The sequence below is a fragment of the Phascolarctos cinereus genome, unplaced genomic scaffold, assembly GCF_003287225.1.
Source record: "Phascolarctos cinereus isolate Bilbo 61053 unplaced genomic scaffold, phaCin_HiC Scaffold_5;HRSCAF=322, whole genome shotgun sequence".
In the NCBI taxonomy this organism is placed as follows: Eukaryota; Metazoa; Chordata; class Mammalia; order Diprotodontia; family Phascolarctidae; genus Phascolarctos; species Phascolarctos cinereus.
The window spans coordinates 322,032,011-322,059,345 of NW_027555958.1; the positions used below are offsets into that span (position 1 = coordinate 322,032,011).

A 27,335-nucleotide genomic window follows, 5' to 3' on the forward strand; every position below is an offset into this window, starting at 1 on the left:
AAGGTAATGTGATCCTGGGCAGCATTAATAAAAAGTAGGTTCTCCAGAACAAGGGAGGTTACATTCCCACTGAACTCTGCTCTTATTAGACAATATCTACAACATTGGGTTATACACACAATTATATTAAGTTCTAGGTACCACATATTAGTAAGATGACTGATAAGCTGGAGTGACTCCAGCAGGGTAACTAAGAATGCTGGTAAGGGGACTTAAAATTCTATCACTCATATGAAGATCTACGGAAAAAACTAAGGAAGTTTAACCTGAAAAAAAGTTTCTAGAGTTAGAGACAGACTTGATTATCTTCAAAATATCTTAAGAGTTAAAGAAGGTTGAAATTCTATTTGGCTAGAGAAGGCAGAACCAGGAACAACGGATACAAGTTAAACGGAGACAGATTTATGTTCAATACATAAAAAGTATGAAGTATGAACTGTCTCTCATTGGAGGTTTTCAAGCACAGACTAAATGAGAGCCTCTTGCAGAAGGGATCCATCATTCAGGTAGAAGCAGAGGTTCCCAAAGTGGCCAATAACACTCCCTGGGGGGGGGGTGGTATGATGGGGGGAAAGAGGGGTGGTAGTAGCCTCGGGTGCAATTGAGGGACTATGAATAAAAATAAGGGGGCATGAAAGAAAATAAGAAAATTTTAAAAAAATGTTCTTATATATTTCATCTATTGTGTAAAAGAGTTAAAGTCGCAGTGATTACATTGTTTTCCAAATAAACACACAAAATGCAAGTTGTAACTGATCAATGATCAAGTCCACTGACAGGTCTTAACAAGCAAGTGTTGGCAAGCAATCATGTCACGCATTGTCAGAAAGTCCAGCATATATTGGCAGAAATACGTGCGTGTAATGACTTGTTTATAATACGATACTATAGGGTTACACAATGCAATACTGCATCATCATCAAAATTTCAATGCAGGAAAACCCTACAAATTTGCAATAAATTACTAAATTTAAGATGTCATTTAAAAAAATGTGTATTTTGAAATGGTGCAAATTTTCAATAAAACCATTAAAGGGTTAAAGAAAGTAGATTTTAGGGGGGTGCTGAGCAATTTTTTTTAAAGGGGGCAGTAGGCTAAATAAGTTTGGGAACCTCTGAGGTAGAGGTTAGGCTTGAACCCTAAACATTTAAACTCCAACATTATTTCTATAACATCTACTAGCGGTTTTAAACTTCCTGGTTGGAAAGCCGCCCCCCCCCCCCGCAAAGATCTCAGTCTATCTAAAGCACCCCTAAGCACCAGGACCTCAATTGTTACCAAAAGGAACAAGACTACATCACACATGCTAAGCACAGGTTTTGTAGGTTTGTTTGTTTTGTCTTTTTAAGGTGAAATCGACAATTCCTAAGAGCTATTATTGACAATATACCACCCCACATTTGCTTCAGTTGTACCAATGAACCACAGCCAATAATAATAGCTAGCATTTATACAGCATCTACTATGTGCCAGGCATTGTGATTTTACATATATCACATTTGATCCTCACAACAACCCTGAGAGGTGGGTGCTATTATTATCCCCATTTTACAGCTGAGGAAACTGAAACAAAGAGGTTAAGAGACTTGCCCAAAGTCACACAGCTACCAACTGTCTGAAGCTGTATTTGGAGTCAGGTCTTCCTGGCTCTAGGCACTATGCTCTAGTTTATCCACCGAACCATATAGCTGCCTCAGCTATCTTTAACTGTTATCTTGAACTACAGAAAGCACTGCACCAGCCAGCATGTCTAAGAAAATTCCTTGTTTTTTGCCAAAATGGTCTTTTGGCCATGAGGGTAAGGAAAGCAATCAAGATCTCAACTCAAGGGAACATAAGTTTGGTCATGAAAAGATATTCACATCCAGTAAGTACTAGAAACTGGTCTGCAAGAAACAGAATGACACTGAACTATATCTGAAATAGCCAGTACTAGGCACTGGCATAATCATTCATTAATTCATACTGAACTGCAACAGAAAGTTTGCCTCTACACCAAGCTGAGCTTTGAGTGGTAAATGTGATGACAGCACAGTCATAGTAAATGGCACTTAATGAGACCCTCAGAGATCTCCAAATCTAGGAACTGCTGCCATTTTATCAAATAACAAAAACATTAATGTCTGTGAAGAAAAAGGAGTTACTTTCCTCTTCCTTCAGTGTTCACCCATCAAAATTTCCAAGAGAATTCTGCTTATAATCTTCTCATCCAAACTTGATTCCATGTTTGACTGAAGTAAGGGATGCCGAGTCCATTCCAGAGGGTACATTCACAAACACATCAGCCAACGTAAGTACACTGAATGTTGTACTGTATTTGAACACTAATCATTTTTCACACAACCTTTAAAACAAAAATGTTTGGATATAATTAATCACATGATTTGTCATGAATAAGCTTCTTCAAGCATTTTAACATTAGAGAAGTTAATATGGAGCTCTATAATCACTACACAGCAGTGATCTCACAGTAAATCGACATATATCAGTGTGTGGTGTCAGAGATCACATGAACAAGCCAAAAGGCTCCTGAGGTTTCTGATATCTATACCTTGTAAGGAAGCAGCTATAATTGTGGTTTCTCTGTGTTGTCCAGCTAAATCATGAGTCAGTTGAAGTATGGAAGCTCAAAAGAAAATTGAGGAATCCCAAGTGGTGGAAAAACTACTGCATGTAATCAAAGTTCTGACGCCTTCTATGATCCCAAATATGCCACACTGTGATTTAAGTAATGTTTTAGAAGAAAAAAACAAAATGCACAGACCAGTCCACCAAGATAGTTAGTCATGGTTAAATTGGCAAACTCTACTCTGCCCAATCCTAGGACCAAGTGGAATATCAACTCATTATAAATGCAATGGCAAGAAATGAATTGTTTCATATATGTGGGTGATCCCTGCTCACAGAAAGATCTCATTCCTTCCCCCTATTTATATGTTGTCTCCTCCATCCCCCATGAGAACCTAAGCACTTAGGGGGCAGGCACTGACTTATTTGCTAGTATATATATACCTAGCACAGTGGTTGGCACACTTAATAAATGTTTTTTCATTCATCAATTCCATCCCTGGTTCCCTCTGAAAGACTAAAGATGTACATATAAATGGGACTAAGGGGCAATGATGACGATTCAAAAAGGTCACAATGGCAACTAATCTAAAATGTGAAGAGGGCACACCTCCCACAAAAGTAACCACAATTTAAATGCCTGAGATGCTACTGAAGAATATAAAAATCAATCTTTCTATTCTTTTAAAAAACATACTCCTCAGGAGAGAATGCTGTTACTTTTATTCTTGTATTACATATTTGTTCTCTAAAATTACCTAATAAATAAATGATCAATTCCAACATTCATTTCAGGTAGATCAAATTCAGAACCACTTAAGTTTGTTCTCCGAAAAAAAGTTAGACAAGCAAATAGCAAGACCAGGTCTACAACCAAATAGGACTATACTCCTGTCTTATGATGCAATCCTGAATTACTTGACATAAATTTAATTATTCATGATTGTTAAAGAGCAGAGAAAAATTTCTCTACCTATTACTTCCTCCCTAATCTTACCCCTACACTTCCCTAAACTCTTCCCCAAGGCCTTGCTGTGTTAGGCTACTTCACTCTGGGAAACCATCTCATAGTCTCCACACAGATAAACTTATCCAAGATAGAAACTGATGTGAGACTATAAATAACTTTGAGAACAAAACTATAGTAAAAAGCACTGCCATTTAACCAATGGTCTACAAGCAGTATTATTCATGGCAAAAGCAGGAGACCCAATTTGCCAAAAGGTCACAGAATAAGGGTTTCTTTCCATAAGTGAATATTCTCAACTTTTCTGGATACAATCAACATGGGAACTGCACCAGAACTCATATATACCTCTAGTCTCTAGGAACATGTAGTTTCAGAAAATATTTTCTTCTTATAAGGAAAACATGACTAATGGTTTGTAACTACATGGTAGTCACATATGTTACAAACTAATCATGAATTGACTGAGGTCCCCATTAAGTGATGCACTCATCATTAATTTGGGCTATAAAAATTCAGTTAAATGAAAACTAAGTACCCAAAGTTTATGAAGATAAAGAATAAAGTCTGTGCTCTACCTAGGCCCACGGAGAAATAAGGACAAAGATTTGATAAACTGTGTTAGATTTTTTACCTGGAGAAATTTTGTTTGTTTGTTTTTTTAATTAAACTGTGGTACTTCCAATGTGCTCTGGAATCATCAAAGGTTGAAGAATTCGTGACCTAAAAGGGAGTCAGAATTTCAGGTCTGCTATCTACCATTTTTATAACCTTAGGGGCAGAGAATTTTGTACTGTGGGCCTCTGTTGACTTGAAAATTAGAATAAAGATTTTATGAATCTACACTATACTTATAGCCTATCCACCACTCCTTGGGGCTGTAACAGGGAACATGTCACATCAGTACATGTCATTTCTCTTATGACACACATTTTTCCTTATCCTGACCTACCTACAAGGTTATGCTTTTCTATATGAAAGCACAGAGACAACACACAAAACACCTCTGATTCTCAAATTTCTCAAGAATCCTTCTGGGCTGAACTTTTTAGCTATAGACCTTTTACCCTGCTTACCCATGAGGAGCTGATCCTTTTCTAACATATTGATTCCATTTGCATTTCTAAGTTTATCCTCATCATCTACCATCAATACATTGTTCCCCAGCAACTAAACTATTAAAAATTTGAATAGTTCTACTGATAACCTCTCTGTTCTTGATTCCTTGGCCAATAGTTGAATTATATCACCTCTGCTCAGACTACTCTATTCACACCTTCTCTCCTCTCCATAGAAGCAAAAATCTCCTACTTCAAACCTCGTAAAAACTAAGCAACAAATGGTAGAATGAATTCTTCAGGAAAAGAAATCCAACTCAAAATCTCAATTAATTAGTCTACAAAGAGCTGGGCAAATGCCTAGAATCAAATAAGTGACACAAACATCACCAAGAAAGTATTCTAGCAATCACCACCTAGATCATTAGTCTTTCCACAAAGCCCTTAGCTCCTTCACCATCTTGCCAATTCATCTGGCCTCTCAACTTCTGCCATTCAGACTCCTACAGGAAGCAAGTAGGTAGCACAAGTGGCTTTAGGGATGTAGTCTGAAAGACCTGAGTTCAAATCCACCCTCAGACATTTACTGATCGTGTGACTCTGAGAAAGTCACTTAACCTCTATCTGCCTCAGTTTCCTCAACTCTAAAATGGGGATACTAACAGCATACACCTTGCAGGGTTGTTATGAGGACCAAATATAACAGTATTTGTCAAGTGCTTATCACAATGTCTGGCACATAGTTGGTGCTTTATAAATGAATATTTCCTCCCCCACTATAAGCTCTCTCCCAGAAGAAACCTTTGATTCCAAGAACAGCTCTACACTAAGCTCATTTTCTACTTCTGCTTTGAAGGTCTCTTATCTCTGATCACTGCATAAAGTCATATACGATAGTACCCATTGGGATAATTTATCTAAACTCATGTCCTATTCAACTAGCCCTATCACCAGGTGAGCAAACAAGTCTGGGTTCATGAAGGTGGGAAACAAAGAAAAAAAATGGTCAATATCTTTCATAATCCTAATTTATTCTCCCAATGATGCTTCTTTTTTTACCAAGATAAATTACCATCCTAATGGATCTCCACTCTCAGCAGGCTATACTAGAACCAGATCCAGTTATCTATAGGTGAACAGACATAGAGACATCATCCTGGAATACAGTGCTAACTGAACAAGCTCACGATTCACTTCACCAAAATGTGACAATCTTAGTGAACTCACAGGACCTCTAGTTACCAATCCTTTAGATACCTGTAAATGAATTATTAATGAGAAAGGTATAGAGCAAAAGAAAAAAAATTGGGGCAGGGGAGAAGGATATGTGGGATATGTGTGTATGCATGTATATATATAATTGCTAGAATAAAAACTATTATTTAAGAGTTATTAAAATTCAATTTTCCCCTAAAATATGTGTTCTCAACATTTCTAACATTAAAATTCATAGTTGTCACTTGGGATCAACATGAAAAAATAATTTCATCGTAATTAGTTTCTTTCGTAATGTTTTATATTTTATTTTATGCATTTAAAAACATTATTCTGAAAAATGTTTCATAGGCAGACTATTAAATGGGTCCATGACACAAAAAAGAGTAAGAACTCCTGCTCTTTAAGTGCCTAAATGTTCCAAGCACTGCGCTAGGCACAAAGAGACAAAAAAATGAAGCAGCTTATATTCTAACACAGAACTCTGTACTTCTGTGGTGCACTTAAATACAAAATAGAATACATTTGTCCAAATGTCTTTATTCTACTAGAGTATAACCTCTTGAGGATACGGACCATATCTTACCTATCTTGATATACCTGAAAGAATCTAAATTCCTTGAGATCAGGAATTTTGTATTTGCATCCCTAAGTCTAACAACAATGCATGGAAAATTTCTGGTAATTAACAACAAATGCTTCTTGTTGTTGAGGATTGACCTCCTCAAAATCCTGACACAGTGTCTAACAACTGTTTTTTTAAATTAGTGATGGGAAAAGATCAGAAGTATGGGGGGGGGGAAATGGTACTCTGTTTTAGGATATTACTGATAAATATTTAAGCGTCAATGTGTTGGATGCTAAACATATCCCAATTAGCCCTACATTCTACCCACCAGGTTCCCAAAGCCATTTCATTTCAGCTTCGTGGCGGAGTGGATAGAATACGGAACTTGGAGTCAGGAACACCTGAATTCAGATCCTGCTAAAGACACTATCTATGTAAGTCACTTAACTGTCTTCCTCAGTAGTCTCATTTGGAAAATGGGAATAACAGCAACTACCTCACTGGGTTATAGTAAAGATTAAATGAGTCACAGCATATGTAAAGGACTGTGCAAACCATCAAGGACTATATAATGCTCTTTCTTTTTCTTGTGAGATATACATTAGTGAAAAAGCTGAACAAGCTCTGAACATATTTCAAGAAGGTAAACACTGCCTAGCCTCAGTAAAGATTTTTGGCAGCTTTTTTTAACTAAGATCTGCATGTCAACATTAATTAGCAAGTGGAGCTTATAGGAAATATATGTCACTTTCCTTCAAATGCTAGGGTAAAAATAAAGTCTCTGTTAGAAAGCCATACACAGGTTCTCTGAGCTTTTGGGTTTCCTTGAACTAGACATAAAAGGTTTATCATCCCAACTGAGAAACGATGTAGTACAGTGTCCTGGAAGTGAGAGACTGCTTCTGATAACAGCCCTCCCACAAGTTTTTTTAAGTTGTTTCTAATATTTGTGTACTGCAATAGTTCTTATAATTCCCTTAAGCAGTACCTAACAACACCAACACCTACAGTAGTCTATAAAAGTACTCTGTGGTACTCAATAGTAAAAAAACTTCAACATTTATTTGGCTAATTTTTTGTCCAATTGCTAAGTGAAAGCAGGCTGAATGGAAGAAGTCAGGATCTGAGAAAGAGACTTATGTTCTAATCCTTTAATACTCCTGGGGCTTAAGTGCAAGAGGTACAGAGACAGAATACTGAGGGGCAGAGAAAAGTATCCAGATATATCTTAGGTTAATCAAATGTCAATGCAATTACTCACTTTACAACTGCAAGAGGAGGGCAGTACTTCTTAAAAATCCTATACTTTACCTCTACCACTAACTCATCACAAAAATCCAGTTACTCCCCAGTAGTCTGTAAACCCTTCTGAGTACTGGTTTTAATGGCCACAATTAAGGTTTTGCTAAAGGTCCCTTTCTTTGATACTTTCATATCTTTGAATGAAGTAAGATAAGGCCCTTCAGAGAACTCCTCAAGCAACAAAGAAAAAAAAGTGTCTTAGCATCTACAAGAGAAGAGATATGAAGCACATACAAGTTCTAGATTCTTCATTCTTTACAAGAGCTGAGATAAGAGAATGAACCAGAACAGGAAAACTGGGTCATAGTAGCTTAAAGCTACTTCACATTGGAACGGGAAATATTTGGGGGCCAAGAAAGATAATCACATAATATAGGTTAGATATGAAATACAGTGGTTTTTAGATGTTAAGTGCCTGCTCCTTATGCACCTCTGTGAGACTGAAAAAATATGCCTTTATATCACAGAGTTTACATTCATTATTTTTTAACATACATGGCAATCTTATTAAGACATCTCAGCAGAAAGGTCCTTTTAGAAGAGACAAAATTAGCTCTTTAAACACACAGGTATGTGAGTAGTTGATTAAAGAGCTTTTAAAGAGCTATTTGTCCAAACCATTGCTTTATAGCTTTAAAGATGGTTCAAATAATGCCATTCTTCCTTGAACATCTAGTGAAAAGGGAATAATCATACTATGTGCCAGACACTGTGCTGAGAGCTTTAGGAATATTATCACATTTGAACCTTACAACCCCTTGAAGTAGGTGCTATTATTATCCCCATTTTACAGCTGAAGAAACTGAAGTAAACAGAGGCGAAGTGACTTTCCCAGGGTCACATAGCTATTAAGTGTCTGAGGTCAAACTGGAATTCAGGTCTTCCTGACCACAGCCCTCTATCAACTATACCACTTAGCTGCCTCCAATAATAAGGAGAGATGGCAGCTGGGATGAAACCAGGGAGGTACTGAAAACCAGATGACTAAATTATTTGCTTCTTGTCTCTTAGGACCACCTTAGACCAAATGCGATAAAAGGGAAAAGATCAGTACACATTTGCAAAAAAACCTGCAAAGTCAACATTTTTCTTTAAAAAAAAATACTCAAAGACTAAATCTGTCACATATACTGCGAAGTGAAAGTTTCTGCTTAAGAATAAGGTGGAAGCAGCTTGGTACAACTGTAAAAAATCTTGAGTAAGGTGTTAGGGGATCTGGATCCAACTACCTGTGTGACCCTGAACATCTCAAACTGGATGTCCCACACACATCTTAAACTCAACATGGCCAAAAATGAACTCATCTTAAACCCTCCCATTTTCTTAATTTCCTAGTACTTGTTTGAGAGTATCACCATCTATTCAGTCACCCACGCTTGAAACCTAGGCCATCCTCTACTCCTCACTCTCACCCCTTCCCATATGCAATCTATTTCCAAGTCCAGTCAATTCTACTTCCCAATATACCTCCTATAAAAGCTTCCTTCTCTCCCTTGACAGTGCCACCATCCTGATGCAGGCAGGCCCTCATTAACCCCATACCTGAATTCTTGTAAGAGCTTTCTGGGTGGTCTCCATGCCTCAGCCCATCCTTCTCTCAGTTACCAAAATAATATTCCCTAAAGCATAGGTGTGACCGTGTCCAAGATCAAATGTAAAATCCTCTGCTTGGTTTTTAAAGCTCCTCCTACCTACCTTTCCAGTCTTCTTAGACCATTCTCCCCTCCATGTACACCACAGCCCAGTGACACTGTCACCCTTGTTTGAACCATCTCCCAACTCTGTGCATTTTCACTTGCTATCCCTCATATCTGGAATGTTCTCCTTCTTGTCTTTGCCTCCTAGCTTCCCAGGCTTTCTTTAAGTCTTAGCTAAAATTATACCTTCTCCAAGAAATCTTTCCTGGTTCCCTTCTCACTACTACTAGTACCTTCTCTCTGAGATGACCTCCAATGTACTCTGTATATATCTTGTTTGTACATACTTGTTTGCGTGTTGTCCTCCCCTGTGAGAATGTGAGCTCCTTGAGGGCAGAGGTAGTTTTTTACTTTCTTTGTATTGCTAGTGCTTAGAACAGCGCCTAGCTCACAGTAAACACTTAATAAATCATTAACTGACTAACTTAGCAAGTCACAACTTCTCTTAGCCTTAGTTTCCTCATCTATAAAATGAAGAGATTGGACTACAGCCCATGCTGGAATCAGGTAGACCAGGTTTCAAGCCTGGCTATATCTGACACATATGACCCTAAGCAAGATACAACCTCTGACTGCCTTGGCACAAAGCAATCACCACTTAAACTGATAGAAGAAGTTTCTCTATCAGAAATTCCCTGCCTCTGTGAAATCATTGGCCCAGCCTCCTCTACTCCTACACACACACACACACAAAAATAACTTTCTTTGTAAAAGTAACCCAGTATTTGCATCTTTTTAAAAATGACAATTGCATCATAATAGATCTATCTCTCTTCTACTGTAAGTCCAGTAACTAGGGCTAAACCATAAACCCTCAGCTCAATTAATGCATCATAAAATACAAGAAAGACTGCTTCAAATAGATGCCCTTGAATGCACATTAGAAGATACTTCACTAACCGTGTATTTTGCACACAGAAATACCACATTTCTCCATACAACTACTAGTTTGTTGAAAATTGTTGTTAAGTAAGAAACAATAAGCTATCAAATTGCCATTTGGAATCACATTGCTATAGTAGGAATTTAATTGTCAAGTCTCCAAGATTAAATTAGAATCATGAACTTTAATAACAAGCAAGTTAAAGAGTAATTCATATACAGGAGGGGAAAGGGAGAGAATGCATTAGATTTCGACTTCCTTGACAAGGGACTATTACTGAGCAACAATTTTGAAATTCCCCTGAAAATCAGAATCTGGTTGATTTGATTTTCCTTCAGCTAAAATTTCCTTTCAAAAACACAACCTGAAGGTGACTGTCTCTAGCCTGTAACAAATACAAACCAAATAATGGTTTACATGACCAGCTAGAGTTTCTATTAAACTAGGACTAAAACCTACTTGCATAATAAACTGAGGCTGGTTCTTTCTCATCACTGACACTACTATATCTTCCTCTGATTAATTTCAACAAACTAATACTAACCCTAATCATAATTTACCATTGAAAACTAAGTATCAACAGGGCATGCTGGGGAAAATGTCAACTAAAGGAAGTAGAAAGAGACTTAGCTCTCTTCCTTCCATACAAATTTAAGTCATTTTTTATTAAGTCAAAATGAGGCAAGAAAATATCAGCAAAAGAATTTTATCACAAACACCAAAACCCTGAAGTTCACAATAGTTTTGTTTTGTTTTTTGCTTTTAGCTAGGCAACTGGGGTTTAATTGACTTGCCCAGGAGTCACACAGCTAGTACATGTTATGTGTCTGAGATCGCATTTGAACTCAGGTCCTTCTGACTTCAAGGCCAGAGCTCTACCCACTTTGCCACCTAGCTGCCCCCATAATAGTTTTTAATCGAGATCCTCTCAACATTTTGAACTTTTCTTACTCAACACTGGTCTTATTTCAGGTTACCAGACATGATTAGATGGGGTAGTCATCATTTCTCAATCCTTTTCATTTCCAAAAATCTGTGCCAACTAGTCATGAAGATAAAGGTCATCGTTGAAGCAAATCTTCTGACCAATCTACAGAAGGAAATACCAAAGTAACCCAAAGCTTCAGAGCGCTGATAAGAAGCACAGAAGGACAAAGTTTTCTTAACTATGAAGCAAATTGACAGACAGTAAGTATTCAGGAGAGTCAAATCTGAACACAAAACAAAAATAAAACGGAGGCAGTGCTGTAAAGAAGCACCAAAAGCACTGACCAGGGAGATAGGATGCCTGGGTTACCTTCCCAACTTTCCACAAAGCACACCAGCTGTGTCACCTGTAAAAATGAAGCTGACTGGACTACATGATCTCTAAGGTTCTTCTCTATAATTGTAAAAGTTATCCAATGCTACTAATTTCAAAAGAAGGAACAATTCAACTTTGTTTTTTATCTATCCCCCTTTACAAATGCCTTGGTACTCCTTAAGGATCAGAAAGAAATCCTAAGTTAATTTCACTTGATTCAAAACAGTAAATTTTGCTGCCCCTAAGGGGTATAAATGAAAACCCATCACAGTGAAAAATTTCAGTATTTAAGGCAAATAATCTTTATTCTTCCACCATAGTAAGAACATATAAAGGGAATAAGGAAAAAACAAACAAACCATGAAGTAGGACTCTCCTACAGTCTCTAGGCCCTGTTCCTAAATCTGAAACTTAGCCCTCACTACTTATTACAGAGCAAGTAGTATCTAGCTCCTAGGCTACTGGGATCTCAATGATTTTCAACAACAATAAGAAAATAATTTCCAAATGAGCTGAATACAATACGGACATGTTTGTTAATTTTTCTACCTTTTGCTTTCTTTCACCATTAGCTATATGTTCAGATTATTAAATTCTGAAAAGATCTTTCAAACTATATTTTTAAAAAAAAGTTGGCATTTGACTTGACAGACAAATAAACAAGGCAAAAAACATAACATGACTATCCACGTACATTATAGAAAATAACATAACTGGCCAGACAATGTGCCTTGATGATAGGATGATCTGAGTTTAAGTCTTACCTCTGGCAGATACTATCTGTGGGATCCTGGGCAAGCACCTTAACATCTCAGTACTTCAGACAATTCCTGAAGGCTGTACATTGTACAGAAGGTCCCAACCTTCATTGGTGAGGAAATTTCCTCACTTGGGAGCTAACTATGCTGATGAAATTACCAATCCAGTCCTAGTCCTATAAAGCACAATATTATAATATTGTTCAAAGTGAAACAAACTCACTTTTGCAATTTAAAATAAAGATCTGTCACCATTTTTGTGGTTCTTTGGGAAGTAACTCCCTTCTTACTTCCTAATAAAGCTGCTACTTCATTCAGCGACAGGAAAGCAGATTGAAGATTACAACCCAGGGATTTTTATTTCTCTCCTGCTTTCTAAAATTGTGACTAATTCACCATTTAAGTCACTAGATGCTTTCTCCTCAAGCCTACCTCCTTGGAATTCTTAGCCCCTTTGAAAATTAAGTTTAATGGATGTAACAAAATGATGAAGATCAAGCATGACTTGAAGAGATATGAGAAGTTACCCCCTTTATGGAGGTGGGAGGGCCACAGGGGCTACACAGTGCAAGTTTTCAGACTCTCAATGGCTGGATGAGTTGTGTCAACTTTTTTTTTCTCTTAAAAATACTACTTGTTATGTGGGATGGTTTTCTGGGAGGAGGAAATCAAGGAGGAAGGGAAAGGACACTGGGGATAACCACGATGATATAAGAGACAGAAGACATCCAAAAATGTTTTAAAAATTAAAAAATTCAGCTTAAGTGTCACCTCCCATACATGGCCTTTCCTGACAACCATCTCCACATCCCTCCAAATAACTGAATTTGTATTTATCTGTTGTTAGGTTTTCCATCAATAAAATATAAGCTTCCTGAGGTCAAGAACCGTTTCAGGTTGGGGCTTTTTTGGTTTTTGAATCCACAGTGCCTAGTAAATAGTTAGATGCTTAATCTGAATTCAGGTAATCCTTACTCCTAAGGTTGTCTAATTCATTTTATATAAGCAAATTAAAGAATCAAAGAACTGACTGGCTAGATTAATGATTTGAAAGGAAATTTTAAAATAAAGCCTTTTAGATGCCTTGTACTCTCTTCCCAATAACCTGGCTACAGACATACTGACTACTTGCCAATTGGCATTCTAGTAATTCCTTTTTTTTTTTTTTGGCTAGGCAATGGGGTTAAGCGACTTGCCCAGAGTCACACACCTAGTAAGTATTATGTGTCTGAGGCCACATTTGAACTCAGGTCCTCCTGAATCCAGGTCCAGTGCTCTATCCACTGTGCCACCTAGCTGCCCCTAGTAATTCCTTTTCTAGAAAGGAAATACAAAGATGGCATATGAAATCAATAGACTGTCTAAAGTTAGGCAAGTTTGACCACCTGCTATCTGAGTTTCTCAATTTCAGGTTTGAATAAAGCTGTTTTACCTCAGAAACTATTACCAGAAAGCTAACCTCCCTCCCTTCAACTTCAACCCTCAAATTCCAGTCTACCGAGAACATCAAATTCAGAAGCAGCACCGGACTTGCAAGGGATGGATTTCAGGACCACTTCAATATTTCAAGCATCTGTAAGTCTTTTTGATGTAAGCATTCTTTCTTTTGTTGCAAATCAAAATCTATCCATTTCTTCCCACTCTAAGTGATTATTTTCTGTTTTCCACAGATGTTCTACAAAAGGTCTACCCAATATACTGAAGGCATTCCTCTATATTTTTTAAGTTTCCTGGTGACACCATTGCACTCAGGCTGTCCCATCTGTTTTCCCTATATCTTAGGGATATGAGGACTGGCCCATCTCTTTTTCTAATCATTCTCTTCCTTAATGATATCCCTTTATAACACTTCTTGCTCAAAAGTCAATTATTCTTTCAGTCACCTGAAACTTTTAGTTTTTGGAGACTGTGATATTCCAAATTTTTGTAGCCATTGGTTTAGGACCACATGAACCAAATAGTTTTTTTTTTAATTTGAAGCAATTGGGGTTAAGTGACTTGCCCAGAGTCATACATTTAGTGTCAAGTGCTTGGTCTCAGGCCGCATTTGCACTCAGGCCCTCCTGACTTCAGGGCTATCCACTGCGCCACATAGCTGCCCCCCAATGAGTATTTTTTAAAATGTGGATTTTCATGTCAAGGAGGAAATACGAATTACTAAAAAGAGTACACAATTTCCCAAATTCATTCTAGCCCTCAGTCTTCCTCTCATTCAATGCTGGGTCCAACTTAACTGTCCCATCAACTGTGCCCAATGTAGATATCCATACTGACATATTAATTCAATGAAAAAGCATAATTCTTTAAGTTCTAATTAAAAGGATAAGGTGCCACCCAGCTAGAAACTTGCACACAGGAATCAAAGTTGTTCCTCATAGCTATAAAATATTCCTTAAACATTTATTAGAACCTAGGCTTTCACAAATACCTGTAAATCTTAGAATCTAACTATTCAAGACAGAGTACTCTAAAGGGGTCGGAGAGGACAGTTCACCTATTCAAGTTGTAAAAGGTACTAAACAGGTGTTTAGAGTCCAGTTTGAGAAAAGTTTAATATATAGCACTAGCCTATTTATTAAAATTTCATCTTTGTTCTATACAAGGTTAGTGTAAAAGCATCTGAGAAGCGCTATTTACTTGGTTCTGTTATAGTTTTATTTATCTGTCAATGTCCTATCTTCAGCATTTAGGCTATGGATTTTTTCATGGCTCAGCTCTCACTTGGTATTACCATAGTATTTCATACAACAGATGCTTAGTAAACGTTTACTGAAGATGATAGTGTTTCCATGATGTTTATAAATGATACTGCCCACAAAAGGTCCTCAGCCAGGGCAAAAGAATCTTGGTTTAATTAAGCCAAATTTAAGACCAATCTTTGTTAAAATTCTTAGTTAGCACCTACTCTAATCTTCTGGGTACAAAGAGATTCCAAAACGAACTAACCAGTCCTGGCCAAGTCATTTCAGTTTCTCAGAAACTTCCTTGTGGATTTAACTGGCCTCATTTATCCACTCAGCCACTTAATGTTAGTACTCAAGTCGTTGGTTCCAATTCCCTCACTTTATAAATGTGTGAACTGAGGTCTACTAAGTAATAAGTGATTTTTCCAAGGCACACAGAATCAAGACTCAAACTTTTGTTTTAATTCCCAGTCCTAGGCACTTTCTATTACATTATAGTGACTCAAAAAAGTATTCTGCCAACTGGGAAAAGATGAGAAGCCATTCAAGTTTTCCACATTGCAGAGAATGGCTGACATTTTCCTAGACTGAACAACTCTGGGGCAGAAAGAAGAGAGATATTGTTTTCTGTGTCCCAGAGAAAAAGAAAGCCCCAAATTCTCTAAGAAAATCTATCAGGGCGTATGACAGGTCACAAGTGAAATTATGAGAAACTTTCACTAGATATATATAATTAGATTTCTAAAACTAAGTTTAAAAATTTTGCAACCACAAAACTGGATGGTCAGACATGGAAGATTTTAAACTCTAGAAGAAGAAAGGGGTAATGTGGCACCACAACAGTCATGAGTGGACTTTCAAAACCAGAGAGAAACTGGTCTTATTCAAGACAATCTGGATTCAGGTCTGCCTCTCAAGTATAGTGGCTGTGTGACCCTGAGTTACCCTGACATTCTTTTCTAGGAATCTTATCTCAGGGGCAGCTAGGCAGTGGATAGAGCACCAGCCTTGGAGTCAGGAGGACCTGAGTTCAAATCTGGCCTCATACCAAACACTTGACACTTGCTAGCTGTGTGGCCCTGGGCAAGTTACTTAACCCCAATTGCCTAAAATAACAAAAATTTAAAAAAGAAGAAAAAAAACCAGAATCTTCATCTCCTCTTTCTACAGTATCCTCACAAACAGCCAGGTCACACAGTGGCTAGAACTCAGAACTTGGGGTAGAGAAGACCCAAGTTCAAATCCTGTCTCAAACACTTGATAACTGTGTAACTGTAAGTCACTCAGCCTTGTTCAGCTTTAATTTCCTCATCTTATAAGATGAAGATGATAACAATAATAACAATAACAAAAATAGCACCTACCTCCCAAGGTTGTCCTTAAAGAGCTATATAAATATTGGTTATTATTAACCTTTCAGTGTCCCAAACAATTCACTAATAGTAAGCTAAAGAAATTTTGATCTGCAATGTGTCACTACAAATTCATTTTTCTCTCCCAAAGAAGGATCATATAACTAAAGAAATTACTACCTTAAAAAATTTTCTAAGTGCCAAGATGTTTCTGATTATATTACTTCAAAGTCCACAGAAAATCTGGTTCAGAGAACTGAGAGAGAAAGAAAGTATAATTATTAGGCTTTGGTTGTCTCAGACTGCAAAGTGTATATAAGATCTGATTCTACTGAAGGTAGATTTCATTACAATAAAGATCAAACAATATGAGCTGTACAAAAATGGAACTGATTACCTCATAAGGTGGTAAACTACTCATCACTATAGATGTTTAAGCAAAGACTGAATAATCAACTGTCAGAGTAGCAGACAGATCATACAAGAACTTGAAGTCAGAAGGGCTACATTCAGATCCCACCTCAGAAACTTATCAGCTATGCAAATTAACCCTTGTGAGCTTCAGTTTCCTCAGCTGTAAAGAAGGGATAATAGCAGCACTTTTCTCATGGTTGTTGTGAGGACCCAATAAGATAATATATAAGGGGGGCAGCTAGGTGGCGCAGTGGATAGAGCACCGGCCCTGGATTCCGGAGGAGCTGAGTTCAAATCTGGACTCATACCAAACACTTGACACTTGCTAGCTGTGTGGCCCTGGGCAAGTCACTTAACCCCATTTCCTAGCCAAAAACAAAAAACAAAAAAAAAAAACCCAAAAAAATTCATGAACTCCCCCCCCCCAAAGATAACATATAAGGTCCTTTGCAAACCTTAAAGGGTTATATTAATGTGAACAACTATTATTAAGCTGTAAATTTCCACAATGGCAATAGGCTGGATTAAATGACCTTTAAGGTTCCTTTCCAATTCTAAGATTCTACCATGCTATCATTTTCATAGCCTCTATTTTAAAAGGTTTCAGTGAAAAATATGGATATCCTAACTTACCCAGAAGTGACAAGTCCCAAAGCCCACAAACATAGGTCCACTACTCATTTCCATCCTCTCTCTTCTCTGCTCCCTTCCCCTTCCCATCTTTCCCTTCTCCTCTCTCTTTCCCAATGTCCATCATTTATCTCGAATATGCCTTCAGCCCTACCCCTCTTTTAAAGACGCCAAACTATGAGTACAGACTTCACACTTAACTCTAGATCTTTGCTCTTTATTTTCTATTGCAACCCTGGTATTCTCTAAAAAGCTTCCCTGGTTTCCTTTAAATCTTAGCCAAAGTTCCACCTTCTGCAAGAAGCCTTTCCCAGTCCTCCTTAATCAAGGGCCTTTCCTCCAGTATGATCTTGTTTATACATAGTCCTTTGCATAATTTCCCCCATTAATGATTATAAACTCTTAAAGAGTAGGGACCTTTTTTTTGCTTTTCTTTGCATCCCCAGTGCCTAGCACAGTGCCTGACACATAGTACTTGTTTAATAAATGCTTGTTGATTGACTTAACTAATGCATTTTATCCTCTAGTATGAATATGGCAGGATATTCAGAAAGCCAGCAAAGATGGGAGAACTAACCTAGTATAAAAACAATGGATGCCTCAAATGCCCCAGTTCTCAGTCCCATGTGACTTGACGATTCTGCACCAAATAGTCTGCTTTGAAAAGGGCATGAATTCTGTGCTATTTAATAGGAGACAACCTTCAAGGAGACAACCACCCAAACAATCAACACAATCCACAAGTAATAACTCTATACACCAAAATTTATTAGGAGATCCTTATCCTCTTGAATGGAGGCAGGGAGGGTAAAAAAAGAAACATTTTGTCAGAAAGTGATGACTTTGGTTCTTTCACCACTACTCCCCCTCCAAAATGCCTCAACATCAGCTTTGTAAAAAGAGGGAGGATTCATCGTATGGTATTACCAACCCCTGGCCCACAGCAGGTGTTTAATAAATGTTAAATGACTCATTCAAGGCTTTTGGAGATAGCTTTACTATTTGTACTCAACCATTTATGCTTACTGGACACATTTCTACAGGACCTTTATCCAATTCACCAATATTCCCCAAAGTCTTTAGATCATCTGTGTCAAGGTCACATATACAAGTTATCTTAATGAATAGCTGGCATTTTGTTTACTCCCCACAAAGAGCAGTGGAACAATGAATGAAACTAAGGATTGTATTTCAATATGATTTGAGGCACATATTTTGCTTTCCATTTGATATAGTGAAAAGAAATGGGACCCAGCCCTTAGTTCAACGAGGAAATCAACAATCATTTAAAAATACCTTCTAAAAATGAAACTTCTAATGAAATCTCAAATACACTATGCTGATGATTATATTATACTCCACTCTCTGAATTATATAGTGATCGAAGAATTACACCAAAACATTAGTTAATACCCGAGAAGTCACCCTGCTCACATAAAACTGTCATAAAAGACTAAATGGCCTTACTATCCCAGGAAACTCCAGGAACAGTAACAAAATGATGGGGTTCAATTTCTTCTAACTCACACAGAAATCTAGCCCCAGAAATAACAAGATAATTAGAAAATTGTGCCCAGGAACTAAATTCTACCCCATGGTAGAAAAGCTTACAGTGCCTCCTTACAGAACTCCCATGATGATGCTAACTACTAAGTAAAAGTTTGGAAACTGAGAAGGACAAACAACAGCAAGTAAAAAGTAGAACTTTAAAAGAAGAACAGAACTGGATTTGCCAACTAATAATAGATGATTCTATTTACAATTACATTGGATTTCAAAATTAAAACTAAAGTCTTCCCTCCCCTTAATTCCCAGATCTGTCTGCCTCAAGGGACAGAATAACGGGTGGGCAGTGTAGCTCTTGGTCATCACCAGTGGGCCACTAGCATGTCTCCGGAAATGAAGGGTTTGTTGTTCCTGGCCCAGGCTCCTAAGTTCACTCACAAAGTTGAAACCTTACTCTCTGGCTCCGATGTGTCAGATGCAGGAAGGTGGGGCAGAAGCTCAGTTACAGCTGGCCCTCTGGGAACTCATGGAGAATGGAAGCCAGGCAAAGCCAAGCTGATCCCCATGTCCTCAAAAAATACATGGGGCAAAATGGCAGCTACAGTCCCAAAACAGCTTCTAAAGGTGGGTAACTGTCTCAACACTACTACACAAGCTACTCTAGAAAACCAACCTGCAAAAAGCTGCCAGTTCCCTCATCTCAGAACATCTAAGAATCTAGCCTGAACAAGAAGTAAAATTATAGTATTCTATAACTTGATATGTCCTCAAGGGGTCTGTTAGGTTGGCATTTTATTATGTTTTTCATATCATGGCATGATAAATTCAATAGATGATCAGGGAGTCATACATCTATTGATCAAAATAAGTACAGGCAGGGGAGGCCCTTAAAAAGATTGTCCAGGGCTGTGATAAAGGGAGAAATTAAGAGAAAAGAGAAAGAAAAGAGGACCAAAAAGAGGAAGAAGCTAATAAAAGCCTTACTTACCTATGCTTCTTTACTGCACCTCAGCCAGAAATTGGTATGGTCACAGTCTTGATCTCACAATCATCCACAAGTATTCTATTTTTATGCTCAAGAACTCTGAAATCCTTTATCATCATAACCTATTATCATCTCCCTATGCCTCATTCCTCCAAATCCTAGTGTTCATCCAAAAAAATACTTCTCATTTCTCAATCCCCTCATTCCTTGTCCCTAGAAATGTACTTCCTTCTCACCTTTGCTTCTTAGAAACCCTAGGTTTCTTCAAAACTCAAATCAAGTGCTACCTTCTACATGAAATTTTCTCAATCACCTCAACTGTTAGCATCTTTCCTCCTAGCCCCAAATTACCTTGTATTTAGTTTATATATGCTAAATTATGTTTATGTCATCTCTTCCAATAGAATGTAAGTTCCTTAAGGGCAGGGATTATTTCATTTTTATCTTTGTATCACCAGCACCTAGCACATAAAAGGCATTTAATTATTGGATCAATTATGCACAGCAGGAACCACAGTCAGATTTGAGGAAAAAGTTCAGTTTAATGCAAAAGATGAAGGAGAATTCATGAAGACACACTAATACATCTCAATATGTCAGAATGAAAAACTATATACTAGTCTCTCCATAATTCCAGCATAAGCTGCATATAAGCCCACTAAAAAATATCCAACTATCTTCTTCCTAAATACGTCCTGTTTAAGGGTTCCTACAACCTCCCTCGTTAACATATTCCAACTTATTATGTCTTAAATAATCCTAATGTCTAACCTAAATCCAGAGGCAATTTTAGCTCATTTCCTTGGAGACTACAAGTTCTACTTTCTCTTAAAAAAAAAAAAGTAGGAATCAACAAGGTTTGGTTAAAGGGCTAAAAGTATTCTTGTTCAAGCAACCTAATCAGAGATAGCCTATCCAACAGTTACCCAAACAGAATCAAAAGCTATGGAATTCTAGCTAGTGACCAATCAGCCAGGCCTGAAAAAAAAGGAAAGAAATGGGTTGGGAAGATAGCGCTATCCCTTGCTTTCATGGTCTTCTCAGTTACTGCTTGCCTAATGTTACAGAAGCTTCCATAGTTACCAAGTTTCCTCAGGATTTAGGATTTAGCCATTCAACCCCTTAAAAGCATTAAATCATGCAGTGTTGACTGAATTTCAGAGTCCACTAAGGTCTAAGGGATACTGAGATGGAAACTTCTGATAAGCTAACAGGTGAAAAAGACTAGAATAATGATAGAGAATTCTTTTCTGGGGATGAGGGCTGGAGTGGGAAGCAAAGGATCAGGATATTATTGGGACAGCACCAGGAAACAGAAAGATCAAACACACACACACACACACACACACACACACACACACACACACAGAGCGCACCTCTCAACTCCTATCAGATGAATCCAGTCTTAAGTAGGAATATTTTTATGATAGGGTTGGAAGACAAAGAAAAGAGAAAGAAGACAGAGCAATTCTACAGCAAGCCTAATTCTCACTAATCATTATCCCCTAGACCAAAGTGGGAAACTACTTGCTCCATGGATTTTAAAAGTCATTAAAACACAATAGCAAAATACATGAAAACATCACAGAGAATAAACTAGGGGTGAAATCAAAGCCTAAAGAACTGTCTCACGATATAATCCACAGATGCTTTCTCTGCAAAAGCCAGTTCTTGCAGACAGGGGCAAAACTTCCTTATGCATCTTTTCCTGGGCTCAGCCAAAGCTGAGGAACTGCAACTTCGTGTGGCATTGTCTGATAGGTTGGATTTTTCCCGAGTAAGAGGTGGACAGCTTTACTCTGGGACTAGATTTACAGTCAATCTGGGTGTGTGTCTCATTTTTTTCCTTTCCCTCCAAACCGTCTCAGAAAAGGTTTGGCTATTGTGCCTTGATATGGAATGATGTAGGGCTTTAAGTACTTGCAAAGGGCCTGAAAAAAAAAAAAATCTCCTCAGTCCCAGTTATGGCTCAAGTCTCGATATTTCTCCAGTGGTTGATATAATCAACCAAAGCTGGTTTGGCTTTTCTCAATGAGCCAAAGCAACAAGAGCCTTCTGAGCCTGAGAGCAGGGGGGCTGCTTGTCAGTATGACTCCCAATGGGGTGGCTAACATGGAATATGCTTCAGAGTCTGGAAAGCAGGACAACGCAGCTGCTGCTCCCCTACATATATACCTCTAGCTGGGGGGAGGGGATATCAGTAAATTGAAACAAAATTCTCTGGTGTACATCTGGAATACTACTGCTCCTACGGCTGTTCCCCACCCTACCCCCATCCAAGATGAACCTAGAAGCCCTAGTATTTGACACTATTAAGAACACCTCTCTAGCCCTGCTGCTCCTGAACCAAAATCCAACCAGGAGGCCCAACCTATCCGCTGGCAGAAAATGTCGGGAACTTTGCCAAAAATGAAAAAAAAATGCACACAGGCTTCCAAGTGTGATTTAAGATTGAGAAGTTCAGAAGAGCAAATTCCCCACACCTCTCTGTTGCACCTCCTACCCCCCAACTATGCAAAATGGAGCCCTGAGTACAGACTAAGAGCTCAGGTCCAAATCATTGGTCAAGGAGAGTGATTAACATTGTTCCCAAGCCAAGTATTCGAATGTAGATTTTATTCAGCCTGGCTCTGAACAGGAAGTTAACACACACCACACATAAACCACAGTGTCATGAAGATGGATGCTGTTGTCAGCTTTGAGTCACTCTCTCCTTACAGACTGGGTTTTTCAGGAGAGGTTTGGAGCAGGGCAAAGGTCCATCAACCTCACCTCCCTCCTTTGGAACTGGGTCACTGAGCTCACAGTGGCAGCCTTCTGATCCCTGCTCTTCAGCACCTGTCCCCAGGTAGGCAGTCAACAAGCATCTATAAAGCACTTAGTAAGTGCTAAACTAGGGATACAAAGAAAGGCAAAAACAGACCCTGTCCTCAAGAAGCTTACATTCTAACAGATGGCATCACTAGTACTATCATTGCCGCTGGACAATAAGTCTTGACACAGATCTATGCCCCATTCCTCTATTCTGAAGAGTCCCCATTTGGGTTAATATTCCCAACAACAGTCTACTCACACTTAAAAAGTCCAACGAAGGGCTACCCAAAGTTTAGCACAGTGTTAGGATATAGTAAGTACTTAATAAATGTTTTTGATTGATTGATCCCTAAACTTATGCTTAGGCAGCAAGTAGTAAGCCTGGGTTCACACAACAGGAAAAAAAACCAACTGTTTCAAATGCAATTCTGGGGCACACCTCCAGAAGCAGCTTCTTTTTCAACTCTGAGATGAGTGAAGTACTAGTTTCAAGCAATGATCTCCCTCAGTAAGCTAGACCAAGTTCAGCACTAGGAGGAAGAAATCAAATAAATGTCAAGTCTTAGAAAAAGTTCTGGATTCATAGCATCAAAAATATCAATAAAGTAGAGATCAAACTTCCAAGTTAACTATAATTCCCTTATACAAACACTGTTTCTGTCAAAATTTAGTCAGAAGTTATTTGCAATTAGTTACTATCAATAAAGTCATCAGCCCCCCACTCCTTGAACACACTGGTGTATTGGTGTTACAACTTTTCTCCAACAATTACAGATCCCTTCCGTAATTTCCCCCTCAACACACTAGCCTTCTCCTCTGCTCCAGGTTGTTCCACAACCAGTCAGGATCCCTCAAAGAAAAAGAATGAAAAAATCCTCTACTGCAAGACAGGAAGCCAGTTTTCAGGAGGCTGTCTGGTTCCCCAGAGATGACAGCAGAGGAAAAGAGCGGATGGCTTAACTATACTCCACATGCCACCCACCATCAACGCCTCCATCCTCACCTCAGTGCCAGTCCTAAGAGCTGACATCTTGTGGTTGGAGAGAAGTTGGTATCTGAGGCAGATTAAAAGGCTACAACACCTCCAGGGAAAAGGAGGGCTGCCCCACGGTAAGACAGGAGAAGGTACCTATGCTCATCCAGGGGTGCACAATTATATGGTATATACGTAATTGAGAACGGTTAACAAAAAAGTACCATAAAGATCCAGGTTGCCTTTTTTTTGGGGGGGGAGAGGGGAAGAGTGGGGGACGGTAAGAGAATAGGAAGGGTGGAGACCCACAGTGCCTGGGCCTGGGTTACTGTGCAGAAAGGTGGCCTGGCTGGCACATAAGTAACAGATTGTCTCCTAGCTTGGGGTGCAGTGGGGGTGAGATAAATGAATAAAGGGTCGCAGAGGCCTCTCCTGATCGAAAATCCCTTGCCTAAATGCAAAGATAAACCATTCGCGGTGACCCCCCCCCTTAAAAGCGCCTTACCGGTTCCATCCACCCGGCACACACACACAAACGAAAGGAGGGGAGCCCCCCTCTTCCCCAGGGAAAAACTGGGGTTAGGTAGGTATTTTTTGAAAATGGGGCTGCGCGAGGCAGGAAAGGGGGAAGAGAACGGCGGGCGTGAGGCGCCGAGGGAAGCAGGGGAGGGGGGAGGGAGAGACGGGGCGCGAGGTTGGGGGGAGGGAGAGTAAGAGGAGAAGGAATGAGGGGGCGCGAGCCCGGGGACGCGCGGGAATGAAGTGAAAGACGGGGGCGCGCGGAATGGGGGGGTGGGGCGAGGGAGCTCGGGGAAGCGGGGGTGCGAGGCCGGGAGACTGGGGGAGCTAGGCAGAGGTGAGGTGAGAGAAAGGGGGCGCGAGGCGGGGGCGCGCGGTCGGGCGTCGGCTCGAGGCCGCTTCCCCTCCCCCCAGCTCATCCACCTATCCTTTACCCCTCCCCCTCCTCCGCTTCCCCCCCCTCCCTTCCTCCCTCCCCTCCCTCTTCACCGCCCCCGGGCGGGCTGGCCTAGGCCGCGGCTCCTTACCTGGCGGTGGCGGCGGAACTCCCGGCTCGGTCCGTCTCCTCAAGCGGCAACGGAGGCGGCGAAAAAGGAAAAGGCGGCGGCAGTATGGACTCCAGGCCCCCGCTTTCGGGGCCGGGGTCAGGGGAAGGGGAGAAGAGAGGGCGGGCCGGGCCGAGCCGGGCCGGGGCGGGCTGGCGGGCGGAGCAGACACTGCGGTACAGACAGGGACAGCGGCGGCGGCACCGGCGGCGGCGGCGGCGGCGGCACCACACAAACAAGGACGCTGATTGGGCAGCTGCCAAGCGCTCCGACCCCGCCTCCTCCACACGCCACGACGCCCATTGGTCTACCTGCATCCAACGTCCTAGCCCCCTCTTCTCGAGCATGCCAATGGATGATAGGATGCCCGAACTCGATCCCTCCCTCGGCCAGTAAGTGGCTAACTTGATGGTGATTGATGTACATATTGTCCAATAAGAAGTGGAAAAGGGGGATGGTCTAGCGGGGGCGCGTTAATGGGTACCTCAGCCAGCCCCAGACACATCCGGGTCTTCTGCTTCTTATTAAGTGTCGGGGGTCAAAAAATCGCTTCAGGCTGCAACTTTCCCTCAGAGACTTTTTAGTCCCCAGGCAGCCGCCGTACGGTGGTCTCCCCCAAAACCGGGGTCCCCTTTGCCCCCTCGCTTGTTCTTCCCACCTTAAGGGTCGAAGCTGAAGGAAATGCACAGAGCTCTAGGGGCGCCCGGAGTTGCTTCGACGCGGGGTGCCTTCGCGACACAAGCCAGGCGCTCCGGGATGGAGCTTCCTTTAGGCCCCCGAGCCACCGGGGCGTGGCCAACCCCCTCCCGCTGCGGTAGCCTGGTTATTCTTGTGCTCGGCCAGGCCGCTGCCTCCTACTGCGCCTTTTGTAGGCCTGGTGGGGGCGACTCGGAGGAAGGAGCCGCTCAGGCCGTCGGGGGCCCGCTGCTAGCCTGATGGGGGATGCTTCTTCGGGCCTTCTGTCCCCAGTGTGAAGGAAGAGCCACGGCCCAGGCCTTTGGGGAGCCCTGGGTGATATGGAAGGGACACGGGCCCTACCCCGGGGAATCCCTGGTCGGATGAGAACACATGACGGGCCTCCCAAGATATGGATGGATATGGGAGGGAGCTTTAGAAACTGGTACTAGGGGAGGAAATGGACAGGACCCCATTAAAGCCGAGGTGGGCCACGGGCACTTTGTCCTAGCAAAGGTATTTCTTTCCCCTTGGCTAGCCTTGCTTTTAAGAAACTAGCCTACAATGGAACAAGCCAAACTGCAACGTGGATTTGTATCTTGTAGAGTAATAGATATTTAAAACTGGTAGAGATCTGTATAAACAATCAAACACTTGATAGACACCTATTATATACAAAGCCCTGTACCAGAACCTGGGGATAGAGACTAAATAAAAAACGGCCTACCTTCAAGAAGCTTACTGGTCATCTAACTTGCTCCTTTTAAAGATGAGGAAGCAAGCCCAAAGAGATTAAATAATTTGTTTCAAGTAGCAAGTGGCAAAGACAGGATCAGGATTCAAATCTGCCCTCCAAATCCAGCACCGTTTTCATTTTGCCGCACTTCACTTGAATTTTATTATTATTATTTTTTTTTAGTCTAGGCAATGGGGTTAAGTGACTTGCTAGGGTCACACAGCTAGTAAGTGTTAAGTGTTTGAGGTCACATTTGAACTCGGGTCCTCCTGAATCCAGGCCTACAAACTCTCTCCACTGAGCCACCTACCTGCCTTGAAATTCCATAGGCACCCCCCATAAAGGAGCTAATTGGTACAGGAAGCCTTCCACTAGGCTTTCTAATACTTCCTCAATACCTATGCAGCTAGAATTATTAAAGATAAAATGAAGAAAAGGAATCAATCTCCATTCCTTTCCTGGGCAAGGCTACCTAGTAAAAGGTGATCCTGCGAAGAGCTCCTTTTACTCACAGCACTCTTTTTTTTAAAAATATTTTTCTTAATATAAATTTATTTTAGTTTTTAGCATTCATTTCCACAAGTTTTTGAGTTCCAAATTTTCACCCCATCTCACCCCTCCCCCCCACCCCAAGATGGCATGCATTCTGAATATCTCTTCCCCTAGTCTGTCCTCTCTTCTATCTCTTTCCCCCCTTCTCTTATCCCCTTCCCCTTCTATTTTCCTGTAGGGCAGGATAGACTTCTGTACCCCATTTCCTGTATTTCTTATTTCCCAGTAGCATGCGAATACATTTTTTTAAACATATGTTTTTTAAAACTTTAGGTTTCAAATTTTCTCTCTTCCACCCCACCCACCCTCATTGAAAAGGCAAGCAACTCAATATAGGTTGTAGTGTGCAGTTATGCAAAACACTTCCATAGTAGATGTGTTGTGAAACACTAACTCTATTTCCCTTAATCCTATCCTGCCCTCCCATTTCTTCTATTCTTTATTTTGACCCTGTCCCTCCTCAGAAGTATTTACTTCTGATTACCCCCTTTCCCAATCTGCCCTCCTCTCTATCATCCCCCCTGCTCTCTTGTCCCCTTCTCCCCCTATTTTCCTGTAGGGTAAGACAGATTTCCATACCCAATTGAATGTCTCACAGCACTCTTGTACTGATTCTATCCCCAGAGTAGT

At 40.3% G+C, this 27,335-nt stretch overlaps 1 protein-coding gene across 5 annotated transcripts in view; it reads right to left on the reverse strand.

The window, feature by feature from the left end:
* The window catches only part of GATAD2B (GATA zinc finger domain containing 2B), a 98,884-nt gene extending 73,902 nt beyond the window's left edge, over positions 1 to 24,982 (reverse strand). For 2 of the 5 annotated variants that reach the window (XM_020991724.2, XM_020991725.2), the window contains exon 1: positions 24,725 to 24,814. The gene's annotated coding sequence lies outside the window, so the exon portion shown is untranslated. Of the gene's footprint in view, positions 1 to 24,724 lie in introns of all 5 variants that reach the window. The other 3 variants (XM_020991723.2, XM_020991722.2, XM_020991726.2) reach the window with 3 other exon arrangements.
* Between the last annotated feature and the right edge of the window lie 2,353 nt (positions 24,983 to 27,335).